The sequence below is a fragment of the Rattus rattus genome, chromosome X, assembly GCF_011064425.1.
Source record: "Rattus rattus isolate New Zealand chromosome X, Rrattus_CSIRO_v1, whole genome shotgun sequence".
NCBI classification, from domain to species: Eukaryota; Metazoa; Chordata; class Mammalia; order Rodentia; family Muridae; genus Rattus; species Rattus rattus.
In genome coordinates, this window is record NC_046172.1 from 73,023,067 (window position 1) to 73,039,554 (window position 16,488).

Here is a 16,488-nt window from a genome sequence, read left to right on the forward strand (position 1 = left end):
CACTGATATGGGAGCATCCTCTTCAGTTAGATTGGCAGGAACCACCCTGTAGGCAGTGCACTGTCAGCTTTGCCAACTGTCTCCCAGCCCAGACCACAGTTGCCCCCACCATCCTCCCACATCAGCATGTTGGCATTGTTCAGTCACATACAGTCACATGCAGCTCAAGAAGAAGGAAGACCAACATGTGGATGCTTCAGACCTTCTTAGAAGGGGGAACAAAAATACTCACAGGAGAAAATACAGGGGAAGGGAATGGAACCAAGAGTGAAGGAAAGGCCATCCAGAGACTGCCCCATCTGGGGGAACAATTCCATATGCAAACACCAAACCCAGACACTATTGCAGATGCCAAGAAGTGTGTGCTGACAGGAACCTGATATAGCTGTCTCCTGAGAGGCTCTGCCAGAGCTTGACAAATACAAAGGCAAATGCTTACAGGCAACCATTGAATTGAGGATGGGTTTCCTAATGCAAGCTTTAGAAAAAAGGACTGAAGGAGTTGAAGGGATTTGCAACCCCATAAGAAGAGCAATAATATCAACCAACCAGAACCCCCACAGATCCCAGGGACTAAACCCCCATTCCAAGAGAACACAAGAATAGACCTATGGCTTCATCCACATATGTAGCAGAGGATGGCCTTGTCAGGCACCAATGGGAGGAGAGGTATTCAGTTCGGTCAAGGTTCAATGCACCAGTATAGGGGAATGTCAGGGTGGGTAGGTAGAAGGGTAGATGGAAGACAGAGCACACTGATTGAAGCAGGAGGGTAATATGGGTTAGTGGGTTTCTGGAGGGGAAACTGGGAAATGGTAGAACATTTAAAATGTAAATAAAAACATCCAATAAAAGAAATAAAGATTATTTTAAAAGATAGATAGATAGATAGATAGATGATAGATTGAGAAGTTCATATATGAATACAACATGCTTTGATCACATCTGTCTCTACTATTCCAAATCTTCCAAGATTCCTTCACTGTAACCTTTTACAACTTCATGTATTCACTTCTTTTAAAAAAGTATACTAAATACCAATTGTACTCATTAAATTATCTTTACAATGTTTTATAAAATTGAGTTTGTTCCAAGCCCTTGTCATTCTCTACCAGCATTTTTTCCCATCACAGTATCCTCTTTAATATTCTTTGAGTGCATGAAGACACTCCTGCATTGAGTTAATTACATTGATGATGTCTTCTCTCAAGAACTTATTATGTCCTTGTACATCTGAATGGTTCTTATATTCACTTGCTCCATTGTTTCATTCCTATATCACTTTCAATGATGATCCTAATAAAATTCATCTCTTTTTTATTTAGTTTTGAATATCCACTTCTGAAATTATACCTGGTAACCTTCACATCTTTATCATTAAAACTACTTATTTTTGCATATCCTGTGTCTATCTACATGACTGTATTTACCAGTGATTTTTTAATTGTATTTTTTTCATACACTATATTCTGGTTTCAATTTCTCCTCCACCCATCTCCTTGAAAATACAGTTATCCTGTTTACAAAATTTTCCTTCTGTAATTTCCAAGGGGTCATATTTATTTTTCTGGGCCCAGATCTATGTTGTTTAGTGCTTAAAAGATAATTGTTTGAGTATTGAGAATTAAGAAAAAGAAAATCAGTTTTATTCACTATTGGGAAAGTTAATAAGATGGATACTTGATCATCTTTAAATTTGCATCTTTTTAGAGTGCAGTAATTTTATACAAAAAGAGTCAAGGTGAGACAAAAAAGAAAGGTTTTACATTGAGCAGGGACTTCATATTCTAAACCAGAGAAGGAAAATTGTGTGTTTAGCAATGCCTTCAGCTTGCCAACAGTGCAGATTTTTTTCAGTTTTTCCCTTCTGGTAGTAACATTTAAATTAACCTTGGTCTCTTAAGACCAATTCCTATATTTTCTTTAAGCAGACATATGAATTTCCTTCATGCTATACCTTACAGCATTTTATATAGTTTGCTTTAGTTGGTCAAAAGTAGTTCACCAGATGTTCTGTAAATGTAAAGAAGTATTTTCTAGCAGTAAACAAGATTTTGTGTAGCTTCCTTTCTGGATTTACAATGCCTGGCTTGAAGGAAAAGGTTATAATGCTTTTGAATGACATAGAAAGAGCACATAGTTTTGCTGAAGTGCAAAAGGATGAGAAGAGAAAGTGACACTGCAATAGACAACTTATAAAGCAAGGTGCATTGAATTAGAAATTAGTGTTTTCATAAATATATTATTTACATGTATATATTATTTATTATTATTTATTTTTCTGGGTCCAGATCTATGTTGCTTAGTGCTTGAAATATATATATATATATACAGACATACAGACACACATACACACACAAACTCACATCTATTCTCTGTAGTCATTGTAAGTTTATTAAGTTTATTGAACATTTACCTGGGAAATATTCCCTAATTTTTCCTAATACACACAGTTATCTCCTATCTATAAATTAATGATGTATCTTTTGATTTATTATTATTAGGGCATGGAAATTGTATGTCTTTTTGCAATTTCACAATGGAATACACTGTGTTATAAGTAAAGATAAAAATTATTACTGTCTCTTCAAATATTTATATTTAGGGTATTTGGCAATCTTTTATAGTCATTTTGAAGTATATCATAGATTTTTAAAAAATCAATATTTATCCAGATACACTGTAAAAAGAATCAGAATTCCTCCCCTCTAGCATTGTTTGGTGTATTTTATTTAACTTTTGTCAATATCCAGTTTTCTTCATTTTCCACTCTCTACTTCAGACAAAAATTAGCTCTCAATTGTCAATGAAGATGGGAGCCTGTGGTAAACTATAAGATTGCCACAAAGCCCTAAAACAAGAATGAGGAGAGAATATATCAGTATCCTAAAAAATGATTAAAGTAAGTTGAGGATGAGAACAAAGGGAACGATGGTGCCTACCAACACCCTGATTTTATAAGCAGCACCTAATAACATCTCCAACTGGGCTGAAGTCACTTGCAGTGCATTTATGCTAACTCATGAGTTTAACTTGTGATATTATCAAAGAAAAAATTTACCAATTTTAATAAGGATGACCTCAGCCTTCATCAACTTCATACCATAAGTCCCATAAAAGAGCACCAAACTGAATAACATGGCAGTAACACTCTCTTGGGTTAATCCTTCTTTTACTCTAAATGAGAACTACTTTTGAATGCCACTTTCCAAATAATGATATGTAGACCTTTTATAATTATGATAAGCTTTGGCACTACTGCTGGACAGTTCACAGTTACACTAACCTGACAATACTGGCCTAGCTTTCATCCCACCACATAAACTACTACCTCCCAATCTCCAGTTCTGGCACCTCTTTCTTCCTCTGTGTTTGGCTAGGGATTCTTGCACATGAGAGTCCGTCCCACATTGCCTATCTCTGCCAGACATCCTGTCTGATACTTTCGCCTCAGTTATTGGCAACTCAGCTCTTTAAACAATCAGAAGGTTATGGAGAGCATTGTTTAAAATACTGAGGAAGGAGATACTTCATAAGATACGATATGTGTGATATGTACATATTCCTTAGTTAGAAGTTCAGCACACATTGGTTAAATCTTACCATCCAATGCCTGGATTCTCGGAATTACTTCATTAAAACCAAAAAAAGGCTTAAGATACTTAAATATCTCAAATCATGGAGTTACTCCTCATTTTCAGTTCTCACATAGAGTTATTTTGTTTGTTTGTTTGTTTGTTTGTTTGCACAATTGAGAGATATTACCCAGTAGATGTCCCATGATGCTACAGGGAAACATGTTCTACTATATTCATAGCAGCTTTATTTGTGAAAGCTAGTGGCTGGAAACAACCCAGATATTCTACAACAAAAGAATGGATACAAAAAATGTGGTTCATTTATACAATGTAATACTAATCAGCTATTAAGAACTAGAGTATCATGAGTTTTGCAGACAAATGGATAGAACTATAAAATATTGTCCCAAGGGAGGTAACTTGGACCCAAAAGAATATGATCCGTATGTACTCAATAATAAGTGAATATTAGCCAAAATAATACAGAATACCCAGAATAAAATCCACAGAACTCAAGAAGGCTAATATAAAAAAAGACCCAAGTGAGGATGCCTCAATCCCACTTGGGAGGGTGAAGAAAGCAATCATAGGAGTGAGGAGGGAGATGGGAGGGGCCTGTATTGGAAAGGCTACAGGGAGGAGAAGATGGGAACGTGATCAGTTATTTGCAGGGGTGTGGGGGCAGGACTGAAGACCTGAGGGTGAGCAAGAGGAATCAAAAAAGGCAACTTCAGGACACAAAGCTAAGGGCCTTAGATGAAATGTCCTCAGTAGCCTTCCTCTACTCAAAGGATAAAAAGGCTGAGAAAGAAACTAAGGAAATGACACCCTTCACGATAGTCCTAAATAATATAAAAAACCTTGGTGTGACTCTAACCGAGCAAGTGAAAGATCTGTATGGCAAGAAGTTCAAGTCTCTGAAGAAAGAACTTGAAGAAGATCTCACAAGACAGAAAGACCTCCCATGCTCATGGATTGGCAGGATTAATATAGTAAAAATGAACATATTTCCAAAAGCAATCTATAGATTAAATGCAATCCTCATCAAAATTCCAACTCAATTCTTCATAGAGATAGTAAGAGCAATTTGCAAATTCATTTGGAATAACAAAAAACCCAGGATAGTGAAAACTATACTCAATAGTAAGAGAACCATCCCTGTCCTCAAGCAGTATTACAGAGCAATACTGATAAAAAACTGTATGGTACTTGTACAGAGACAGGTAGATAGATCAGTGGAACAGAATTGAAGAAGCAGAAATGAACCCACATACCTATGGTCACTTGATCTTTGACAAAGGAGCTAAAACCATCCAATGGAAGAAAGATAGCATTTTTAACAAATGTTGCTGGTTCAACACGAGGTCACCACTTAGAAGAATGCAAATGGATTCGTTCTTATCACCCTGTGCAAAGCTTAAGTCCACATGAATGAAGGATCTCCATATCAAACCAGATAAACTCATACATATAGAAGAAAATGTCGGAAAGAGTCATGAACTCATGGGCACTGGAAAAAATTTCCTGAACAAAACACCAATGTCTTATGCTCTATGGTCAAGAATTGACAAATGGGACCTCATAAAACTGCAAAATTTCTTTATGTAAGGCAAAGGACACTGTCATTAGGACAAAACTATAAGCAACACATTGGGAAAAGATATTTACCAATCCTACATTCTATAGAGAGCTAATATCCAATGTATACAAAGAACTCAAGAATTAGACTCCAGAGAATCAAATACCACTATTAAAAGTGGAGTACCAAGATAAACCTAGAATTCTCAGCTGAGGAATATCAAATGACACCTAAAGAAATGTTCAACATTGTTAGTCATCAGGGAAATGCAATGCAAAACAACCATGAGGTTCCACCTCACGCCAGTCAGAATGAATAAGATAAAAAACTCAGGTGACAGCAGATGTCTACATGCTCCACTGTGTTCATAGCAGACTTATTTAAAATAGCTAGAAGCTGAAAAAACCCACATTCCCTTCAACAGAGGAATGGATTCAGAAAATGTGGTACATTTACACAATGGAGTAATACTTAGCTACCCAAAACAATGTCTACATGAAATCCATAGGCAAATGGATTGAATTAGAAAATATCATCCTGAGTTAGGTAACCAAAACACAGAAAAACACACATGGTATGCACTCACTTGTAAGTGGATGTCAGCCCAAAAGCTCGAAATACCCAAGATCCAATCCACAGACCACATGAAGCTCAAGAAGAAGGATGAACAAAATGTGTATGCTTTACTCCTTTTTAAAAGGTGGAACAATAATATCTATGAATTTAGAGCAGAGACTGAGGGAATCCCATTCACAGCATGCCGTACATGTGACAAAAATATATACACATCAGTCACCAAAACTAGATAAGATTGATGAAGCTCAGAAGTGCATGTTGACAGGAACTGGATATAAATCTCTCCTGAGAGACACAACCAGAGCATGTCAAATATAGAGGTGAACACTAGCAGCAAACCAATGTATTGAGAACTGGAACCCCGTTGGAGGAATTAGAGAAAGGATTTAAAGAGCTGAAGGGGTTTGCAACCCCATAAGAACAACAATGCCAACCAACCAGAGCTTCCAGGAGATAAACCCCTATGCAAACACTATGCATGGACTGACCCATGGCTCCATCTGCTTATGGAGCAGAGGAGGGCCTTGTTGGCCACCAGTGGAAAAAGAAACCTTTGGTCCTGCCAAGGTTGGAACCGCAGTGAACGGGAATGTTCGGGGAGGTGGTAAAGGAGGGTGAGGGTGTGGGAAACACCCTCATGGGGTAACCATCCTTTGGGGGCAGGGGTGTAGGAGGTTCTTATGGACAGGAAACTGGGAAAAGGCATAACATTTGAAATGGAAATAAAGTATTATATCCAATTTTTAAAAAATTAAGATACTCATATGTTTGGCAACTGTAAAAGTAGAATATAGGAATGGCTCTCCCATTTTGCTGGCAAAATTTAGCTGGTATTACGCTAACTGGAAGAAATACACCACCAAACGCATTCCTAACCTAGAACATCTACTCAAACTATTTAGTAGTCTGTACTTTCCAAAAGAAAAAGAAAAAAAATATCCTACAATGGGGAGAGGGAACTTGTAGAGTCTACCTCCACTAGAAAGACAGAGCATCAAGTGGAGGAACGGGGTTGCCATCCCATAGTCAAAAACTCTAGCCCAGAATTATTCCTGGCATCACGAACTGAAGGAACAAAAATGGAGAAGAGCCTGAGGAAAAAGAGGTTCAGTAACTGGCCCAAATTGGGATCCAGCTCAGGAGGAGGCTCCAAGGCCTGACACTATTATTGATGCTATGGTTAGCTTACAAACAAGGGCATATCATTTCTGCCCCCTAAAGGCCCAAAAGGAAGCTGAAAGAGTCAAGTGCAGATATTTAAGTCCAACAGATGGATAAGTGGATATTAGCCCAAATGCTCGAATTACCCTAGATGCACAGAACATAGGAAACTCAAGAAGGATGACCAAAATGCGAATGTTTCACTCCTTCTTTTAAAGGGGAACAACAATACCCATGGGAGGGAATAGGGAGGCATAGTTTAGAACAGAGGCAGAAGGAACACCCATTCAGAGCCTGCCCCACATGTGGCCCATAGATATACAGCCACCAAACTAGATAAGATGGATGAAGCAAAGAAGTGCAAGCCGACAGTAACCGGATGTCGATCTCTCCTTAGAGACACAGCCAGAATACAGCAAATACATAGGCAAATGACATCATTAAACCACTGAACTGAGAATGGGAACCCTGTTGAAGGAATCAGAGAAAGGACTGAAAGAGCTTGAAGGGGTTTGAGATCCCATATGAACAACAATGCCAACCAACCAGAGCTTCCAGGGACTAAGCCACTACCCAAAGACTATACATGGACTGACCCTGGGCTCCAACCTCATAGGTAGCAATGAATATCCTAGTAAGAGCACAAGTGGAAGGGGAAGCCCTTGGTCCGGCCAAGACTGAACCCCCGGTGAAGGGGATTGGTGGGGGGGGGGCGGTAGTGGGGGGGGAGGGGGAGGGGAACACCTATAAAGAAGGGGGAAGGGTTAGGGGGATGTTAGCCTGGAAAACGGCAAAGGGAATAATAATCGAAATGTAAAGAAGAAATACCCAAGTTAGTAAAGATGAAAAAAAAACCAAACAAACAAACAAACAAAACAAAACAAAACAAAACAAAACAAAACAAAAAAAGCCGGGAACTCCTGTGGTTGAATCAGGGAAAACCTAGAGGAAGCTGAGGAGGAGGGTGATCCCTTAGGAAAACCTGCTATCCTAACTCACCTGGATTTTCAGGGTCTCTCAAAATGCAGCCCCCAACCAGGCATCATATACCACCTGATTTGAGGCTCCCAACACATTTACAGAAAAGAACTCTCAAATCTAGACTCAGTCAGAGAAAATGCACCGAACACTAGAGAGATTTGGGACCCTGGGTAGTAGGAAGGTTTGGTGTGTGGGGTTGGAGGAACATCTTCTTGAGAAGGGTGGGGGAGGAGTTGTGGAACGTGAAGCAGTCAGAAGGTAGACCAGAAGTGGGATAAAAACTGGGCTGTAAAAAGTTGAATAAAGAAAAGAAGGAAAAGTAACTAGAGGAATAATGCAGTCTAATCAGTAATTGAGAGTCTTCATTTAAATATAGTTTGGATTGACACGACAGATTAATTTTATAGAAAAATCAAAGAATAACTAATTTTGTTCATAGAAGCAGGTTATTCAGGGGAAGAAGGGGAACAAGTTGGGGTCAGGAATGGACAAATAAAGATATATGAAATTACCATAGTGAAACCCATTATCCTGTGAAATAATTTTGAAAAAGTAACAAAACAAAATCTCTCATTTCTAGCACATCACATGTCAGAGAGAGAGAGAGAGAGAGAGAGAGAGAGAGAGAGAGAGAGAGAGAGAGAGAGAGAGCACCTTTGCTGCATTGGACTTTGCTCAGTCACAAACTTTCCATAGATGAAACAATCTAGCACTTTTTATATGCCCTGATGTTTTGGTTTTGAAATGAATGCTTGTTTCTTTTTTAAAGGCTTCCAAAGGTAAAAGACCCCATATTATTTTTAAAAGACATTAAAGATTGAAATGATGGAAATGTTAAAGTCTATGTGACTTTAAAATGTGGGTGAGTAGTTTATTTTATTTTATATATTTTTTATTAATCATGCAAGTCATTTATATCTCAAATGATATACCCCTTCCCAGTTGCCTTCTACAACCACCCTATTTCATCTGTCCTCTCCTGCATCCCTTTTGCCTATCTGAAAGTACTCCCACACCTACCTATCCACTCCTACCCTACCACTCCATTACCCCCCTATGCTGGGGCATCAAACCTTCACAGGTCCAAGGGCCTCCCCTCCCACTGATGTTAAACAAGGCCATCCTCTACTAGTGATAGGTATCTGGAGCCATGGATCCCTCCCTGTTAACTCCTTGCTTTGTGGTCTACTACCTGAGAACACTGGGTGGTCTGGCCAGCCAATATTGTTTCATGGTGCTACAATCCCCCTCCACTCTAACAGCCCTTCTGCCAGCTCCCCCACCTTGGTCTCTGAGCTAAGTTTGATGATTGGCTGCAAGCATTCACTTCTGCATTTGCATAGGAGAATAATTTATTTATTTTTTTTTGGTTCTTTTTTTTTTGAGCTGGGGACCCGACCCAGGGCCTTGCGCTTCCCAGGCAAGCGCTCTACCACCTGAGCTAAATCCCCAAACCCAGGAGAATAATTTATTGAGACATTAAAAATGAGACCTTGAGAACAAAGATTTAAATGTACAACTTGAAGTGATCTTTTAGTGTGTCAATGTTAACTAGGGCTGGAATCATGAATTTTTGCCAATTTCATTCGAACCTAGTCATATCAGTAAAAACAGTATAGAAATTGACCAATTACTCCAAATATTAGAGACATGATTATGAGGCATTTTTATTGATTATTGTTTGATGTGGAAGGTCAAGATCATTGTGACTATTACCAACCATGGGAAAGTGGTCCTGTACTGGAAATTTAAGAAGACAAGCTTTGCAAGCCATTGAAAGCAAAATACTAAGCACACTTCCTCCATGTTTTCTGCAGTGCTCCTCAGGCCAGTTCCATTTCTGCCTTCCTGGTGTTAAGGCACAGTTGCCCACCATGCCCAAATGAAAGGAATGAAGCTTGTCAGAGAAGGTTGGAGGAACTCAGTTGTTGAGAGAGAAAGAGAGAGAGAGAGAGAGAGAGAGAGAGAGAGAGAGAGACAGAGACAGAGAGAGAGACAGAGACAGACAGAGACAGACACAGAGACAGAGACAGAGTGACGGGGAGGAGCATAAGACTTCAATACACCTTTCAGTATTACCACTAGGGGTTATAAAATATAGACCTTGGAGAGAGGGTAGAGTTTTTCAACGTGAGTGTACATTATTAGGTCAGGATGAAATACTTGGAATGCTACATTTATATAAAGAATTCCAAGTGCTTGTTGGACCAGGTTTTTGCCAGGAGAGAGGAAGTTAAACCTATAATTTGGCCATCAATATGTATGACTGCATCAGTAGTGGTAGAGATGGGTATCCTAAGGCTATATGCTCTGTGGCATGCAGGGCCATAACAAGTAGGGAGTAATCCTTAATTCTGAAGGTCTCAAGATGATAATTTCAGGTTTTAGACACATCTAGATCTCACTGTTGCTCCAAGCCTGGCCCTTGCCTTTACACTTACCTTACATATCTTCCTTTTTGTTTTATAAAGGGGAGATGTCATCATAGTTATTAGCATCTATGTTGGGAAGAGTTTGGTATTGAACAGTAACCCAACAGTCAGTAATTTTATAAATCTACCTATCTGCCCTTTTATAAATTAGATGAGACAGGGGTGCAAGTTCGAGTGTGGCTCCAACGGCCAGTTACAGGGCCAAGGAGCAGAAGAAGCCAAGCTACTAAAGGATTTGGTGGCCCAGGAATAGAAGTGTTGGGCATTCAGGTTAACTAGAGATCTTCTCTAAGGCTTTTGAGCATTTGCATGTCTCCTTCCACTAGCCATAGAAGTAACATTTCTTGCCCAACACAATGCTAGACTTGGTTATCAGTCATTAAGTCCAGGCCTTTCCAGTTTTGGAGAACAAGCCCTGCCTGGAGGCGATCTGTCACTAGGAGAGACTCAATACTGTCCAGGATGGAAGCCATGGCATGGTCAAGCTGCTTTTGAAGTTAGCAAGATGATATGTGTGGACCAGGACTGCTACAGTGGTTCCTGTGGCACCCAGTGAGATGGAGAGAGTCAGTGTGATGACCAGAGTGATGAAATTCTCCTTTTTAACTCCATCCAGCTAAACAGGGAGTTCTTCAGGGTCATAGAGATAAACCTTGGAACAATCATTACAGGGTCCAGAAAGCTTGAAAAAAGTGTTTAATGCAGGAACCTATAGTGTTGCTTCAGAAATGGGGAGGTGGGTTTGCATATATTGCCTTGGTGTACCTGATATTAAAGGATCATGTAGGATGGAATCTTGGAAAGGGTGCTATATAGGGCAAAGGGGGAGGTGTAGAGTCAAGAGTGGACATTTTTGTGATTTTCATGTGGGTAAAGGTCCATCCAGTTTATGATCAAAATGTTAATGGAAACAACTGTGGGAACTTCTGCAAATAGTGGCTGCGAAAGGGAAGTGTGAAGTATTGAGAGGAGTTGGGACCATTAACTAGGGGAAGGAAAGTCAACTTTATATTGGAAGTTTTGTAGCCAAGAAAATGTGGCTTCGACCTACTTATGAGTTTGATTTTCCTGTTGAAGTATGTTAATGTGGGTAAAGAGCAATTTAAAGGTAGGGACAAGCTGATGAAAGATTTGCTTCCAGGGAATTTAGCATAGTCATTAGAGTACAGTTTAACTATAATTCCCATTTGCCATCCTTCATCCCAGGGATCACTGATGGAAAGATGAAAATAAATTTTAAGGTTAACAACCACACCTGGTGCCAGCATGGCTGGTGGATTCATTTTGGTACACCCAATATCTGTAACACATGCATATAAAAGCATTGTGGAGGCAGTTACCTAGGTTGTGGTAAGGAAAGCAAAGGAAAGAGCTAGGGATGTTGGAGGTGTAAACAAGGATGCAAAGGAATCTCAATCCTGGTACCTTGCATAACTCAAGTAAGCAGATGGAGTTTCTATATATATATATATATATATATATATATATATATATATATATATATATATATATATATATATGTGATGGTCCTAGTTTTCCCCTAACAAAGTATCTCCAATGTTGAGTATTGGAAGGTTAGGAAAAGGCTATTGTAGCAGATTTAGAATAAAAGAAAAAACAAAATAGCCATAAGAATAGAAAAGGAACCCTTTATAGAGTATTGTGTTATATCAAATTAAGGAGGGAAAGGAATGTTTGGTGGATGTGAAGTCAGGTATGGGGAAGTTGCTTCTGTGGGGTTCCTGAAGCATCCCTTCCCCATGAGGGACCAGCCACACCATGGACAGTGTAGTGTAGAATAAAGTTTTTCAGAGCATGAGAAGGAGAGTTACAAGGGTAGCAGAGACAGACAAAAGCAGATGAGACAAAGAGACATAGGTAGGGGAGGGAGGGGAGGAAGAGAGGAGAGAAGAGAGAGAGAGAGAGAGGAGAGAGAGGAAGGAGGAGAATAGAGGAGAGGTCAACAATGAGGCTAGAGAAGGGGAAAGAATGGGAGGCTAGGGTAAGGGAGAAATGAAGCAAGAAAAGAAGCAGGAGAGAGAGGAGGATGTGCCAGCCTTTGCAGTGAAAGTCAAAAAAATGGTTTCCAGGTAAATCAGGCAGAGCTAGATAAATACTAAAAGTTCTCCATTTTAGCTTAAATGGAAAAAACAAGTTAGAGACTAAATAGTGGAGGAATAGGGTCATTACATATTTAGTTACTTCCTGCTGACTGGGGGTGACACCTAGAAAATTGGTATGGGAATATTGGTCCAGACTAGGAGAATAGGCTGTTTCCTGGTTGTCCAGAGTCAGTGGAACCATCTGTCCAAGTAAATCAGAGAATAGAGTTCCACTAGAAACCATCTGGGTCTGTATGTGAGACTTGTCTGGAGGTTGTAACCTCTCCCAGAGCTATCCCTGGATCTGATGAGCACCTGGACAGACAAGATGCTGAAACATACACACACGCACACACACACACACACACGCACACACACACACACACACACACACACACCCCACACACCTCTCCTGTGGATTAGATATTTGACATGAAATGAGAAATGACTCAATTGTGAGGCATAGATAACATGCCAGAAATGAGAAAATGAGCTCCAATTGCTTTTGAGTGCAATATGAAGTATTACGGAGTCTCCATTGCTTTCACAATGTGAGACCAAACTTGGCAGTAGCAATGGTGGGTGCCTCAGTGGTTTTCATATCACAAACCAGGCATTTATCTTGTAGCTGTGTTCATATCTTCAGAGACCTTGATGGGTAAGCTATTAGTTTTTCAGGGATTCTGTCTGTCATAAACATTTTTTTTTCTTTTTTCTGGAGCTGGGGACCGAACCCAGGGCCTTGCACTTGCTAGGCAAGCGCTCTACCACTGAGCTAAATCCCCAACCCTGTCTGTCATAAACTTAAGTATATTAATAACTAGCAGTCTTCTGATAAGATTGGAGAGCCATATTTATTGGTCATATCTGAGTTAGACAATTTGTGTTTGCTAAATCACTTGTTGAGAGTTTATACAGAAAATATAGCACACTGTAATTTAACTTTGACAGGTTGCATAGTATAGAAAAACACATTTTGCATTAGTAGAGAAAGACTTGGCTTAGAGTTGGTGTGTAGATTTCACGGCTAGAAGTTGGGTTGGAGAACAAGAAGAACAGAGTGAGAGGATGTTCCAGCAAAGACAGGTAAATGCTTGGGGCATGGGGGACTTCTTTCAATTCTACAACCACTGGCAAAGTATGAAGATTACATACAGCATTGGATCTTAATAGTGCTTGCATTAAGTATTGCATATATTAAGAGCCATTGATCGATGAGTCAGTAACTCATGTCCTACTGCGCAGGCTGTTGGTGACGCCCCTCAAATCGAAGTGCTAATTTCAGAGATTTGAGATTTTTAAAGGAGACTTTCCAGTGGAGACCCTGAAGGCCTGGTTGAAGATGACTAGGCATCCTTTTGAGGACTGGGTTGTTATTGAACTATTCTTACTGGCATCTTGAGAAAAAGTTCAATAACAAATTACAAATGGACAACCAGGCTAAATGTTCAGGTCATCACCTGGACCATGTAAGGGTTACCATGAGTACCAGACTCACCAGAAAGTGTCTCTACCTAGGCCTATGCTTTTGGTAACTGCTGCAAATCCCAAGTGGGTAGTGTTAAAAACTGGTTTAGTGAGGTAAGTCTCCCAAGGGTCGAAGTCCTTTCCTGTATATTTAAGTACATTAATAATTAGAAGTCTTCTGATAAGATTGGAGAGCTACACTGATTGGTCATATCTGAGTTAGACAATTTGTGTTTGTTAAATCACTTGTTTGAGACACTAAGAGGCTGCTCTGTGGCCATGAAATGCTGAGACTCCTTGGCGTATGGAAGCTGGACCATTCTGACAGGGGCAGGACCATCCAAGATCGACTGCAGGGAAAACACTACTGAAAATCCACTGATGCCTGCGTGAGAATTTTAGATGGTCTGTTGCAGCAGGGAGAGTGTAACTGCACCTGCTAACTTCTGCCACGCTGGGTTAAAGTCCACGCGCTGAACCTCATTCAGGATGGGTCTGTCCACATGCACAGTTCCTTTTTCACACCTGTCAGAATACTAAAAGATTTCACACACAGTCACACTGAAAATCGTCAAAAGGTTTTCCTCTAGAAGCTAGCGAGGACCAGTCCTCATGAAATTTCTGCCTAACCTTTATGTGCTAAGGTGTTCCCAATTCCCCAATGTTGTTTCCTCCTGCTTTTAGTTTGGGGGGTTGTGGTGGTGCTGTGGATTGATATCACAAGAGTTGTTTTAAAGTGCCAGCTTTGTGACAATGTAAAGATATTGTTTTCTGATTACTGTGAATTAGATCAGGAAATCTCAGTAAATAGGGACAAGACAGCAAAGAGCAACCCATGTGTGAGAATTTTTATTAACTTCCCCTACCAGAATGCTGAAGATACTATTAATAACCAAACAGATTTCTAGCAAAGGCCAGATCACCAGGTCATCATGTGATAGTCTGGGGACTATGCTCTGGGATGTGCTCTTAACTACAGAGAACAGTTCACCTAGGCCTGGGCTTTCTCAGCAATGAGAAAGAAACTGTCTTAAAGGAAAGAGGAAACCTCACCCAAGGGAAAATATCCTAGAATGAGAGTCAGTATCTCCATCTTCAAGGGCATCACTGGGTATCTCTGAGATAAAGATATCCTCCACCCATGGTGACCTTTACTCTGACTAGTGGCAGGGAGGACTTACCATTTTTTCTTGGTTTTAAGCTAGTGAGTGTTGGTTCTTCATGGAGTAACAGGGGCAATGAGAACATGTGGAGTTTCTAAATCTGAGTCTAGGCACCAAAGGTTGTGTTTAGATAAAAACAAAGTGGAAAAAGGAATATGTTTTTGTTGATGTGTATTCAGGTATGGGGAGAGGGGTAATTTCTTGAAGCCAGGCAGAGGTATCCCTTTCCTGAAGGACCAGCCGCATGACAGACAGTACAAAGCAGAATAGAATTTATTCAGGTGGGAGCAGGAGTTAAGAGGAGACAGATGGAAGTCCCACCAAGGATCGGCCTGCAGCTGCCTCTGCTCCCAGAACCTTGGGAGAGAGACCTCACCGCCTGGTGGGCACTCCTGAGGCTGCAGAGCCCGGAAAGACCACCAACACTGCCCACCCCTGCCCACATCCCTGGCCCAAGAGGAAACTGCTGAAGGGCCTCTGGGCTCCCGTGGGAGAAGGAGCCCAGGAGCCATGTGACCCCTGCCAGAAGACACCACCGAACCTGCAGTGAAAACAGACAGGATCAAGCAGTTCGCTACCCAAACAATCCCATGGGAGGAGAGCTGAAACCTTCAGAGAGGCGAGACATGCCTACCCAGGAAAGCCAGAAGAGACTCCCTGGAAGAGTGCGGCATGAGACCTTCCTGGTTGCTGCCACAAGGAGAGCCCGTCGGCACTTTCGTGCACAGCAAAACAGAGCTCAGGGACCACCAGGTAAGACCAACACTACAGATGCAAGTGACCTGCCGTGAATCCCAAAACACAGGGCTACAGGAACCAGCTGAAGACTGTATGAGGGGAAAAACTACACTGTGCGAAAGCAGAGCACTTATCCCCACCAACTGGCTGGAAAGAAAACAGTAAAACAGGTCTATAGCACCTCACACTGACGACAGGCTTATAGAGACCAGTCATAGCCACTGTCAGAAATAGCAGAACAAAGTAACATTAGAGATAATCTGATGTAGTAGAGGCAAGCACAGGAACCCAAGCAACAGAAACCAAGACTACACCTTGACATCGGAGCCCAATTCTCCCACCAAAACAAACATGGAATATCCAAACACACCAGAAAAGCAAGATCTAGTTTTCAAAATCATGGCAGGCCATCTGATGCTGGAAGACTTCAAGAAAGACGTGAAGAACTCCCTTAGAGAAACATGGGGCAGAAAACATTAATAAACAAGTAGCCTACAGAGAGGAATACATAAAAAATCCCTGAAAGAATTCCAGGAAAACACAATCAAACAGTTGGAGAGGAATTAAAAATGGAAATAGAAGCAATCAAGAAGAACATATGGAAATAACCCTGGATATAGAAACCAAAAGAAGAGACAAGGAATATAGATACAAAACTACCAACCAGAATACAAAGAGATGGAAGAAGAGAATCTGAGACAATACGTAATA

General features: G+C 40.5%; 1 pseudogene; it reads left to right on the plus strand.

The window, feature by feature from the left end:
* Positions 1-15,711: 15,711 nt before the first annotated feature.
* The window catches only part of LOC116887992, a 40,871-nt pseudogene continuing 40,094 nt past the window's right edge, over positions 15,712-16,488 (plus strand).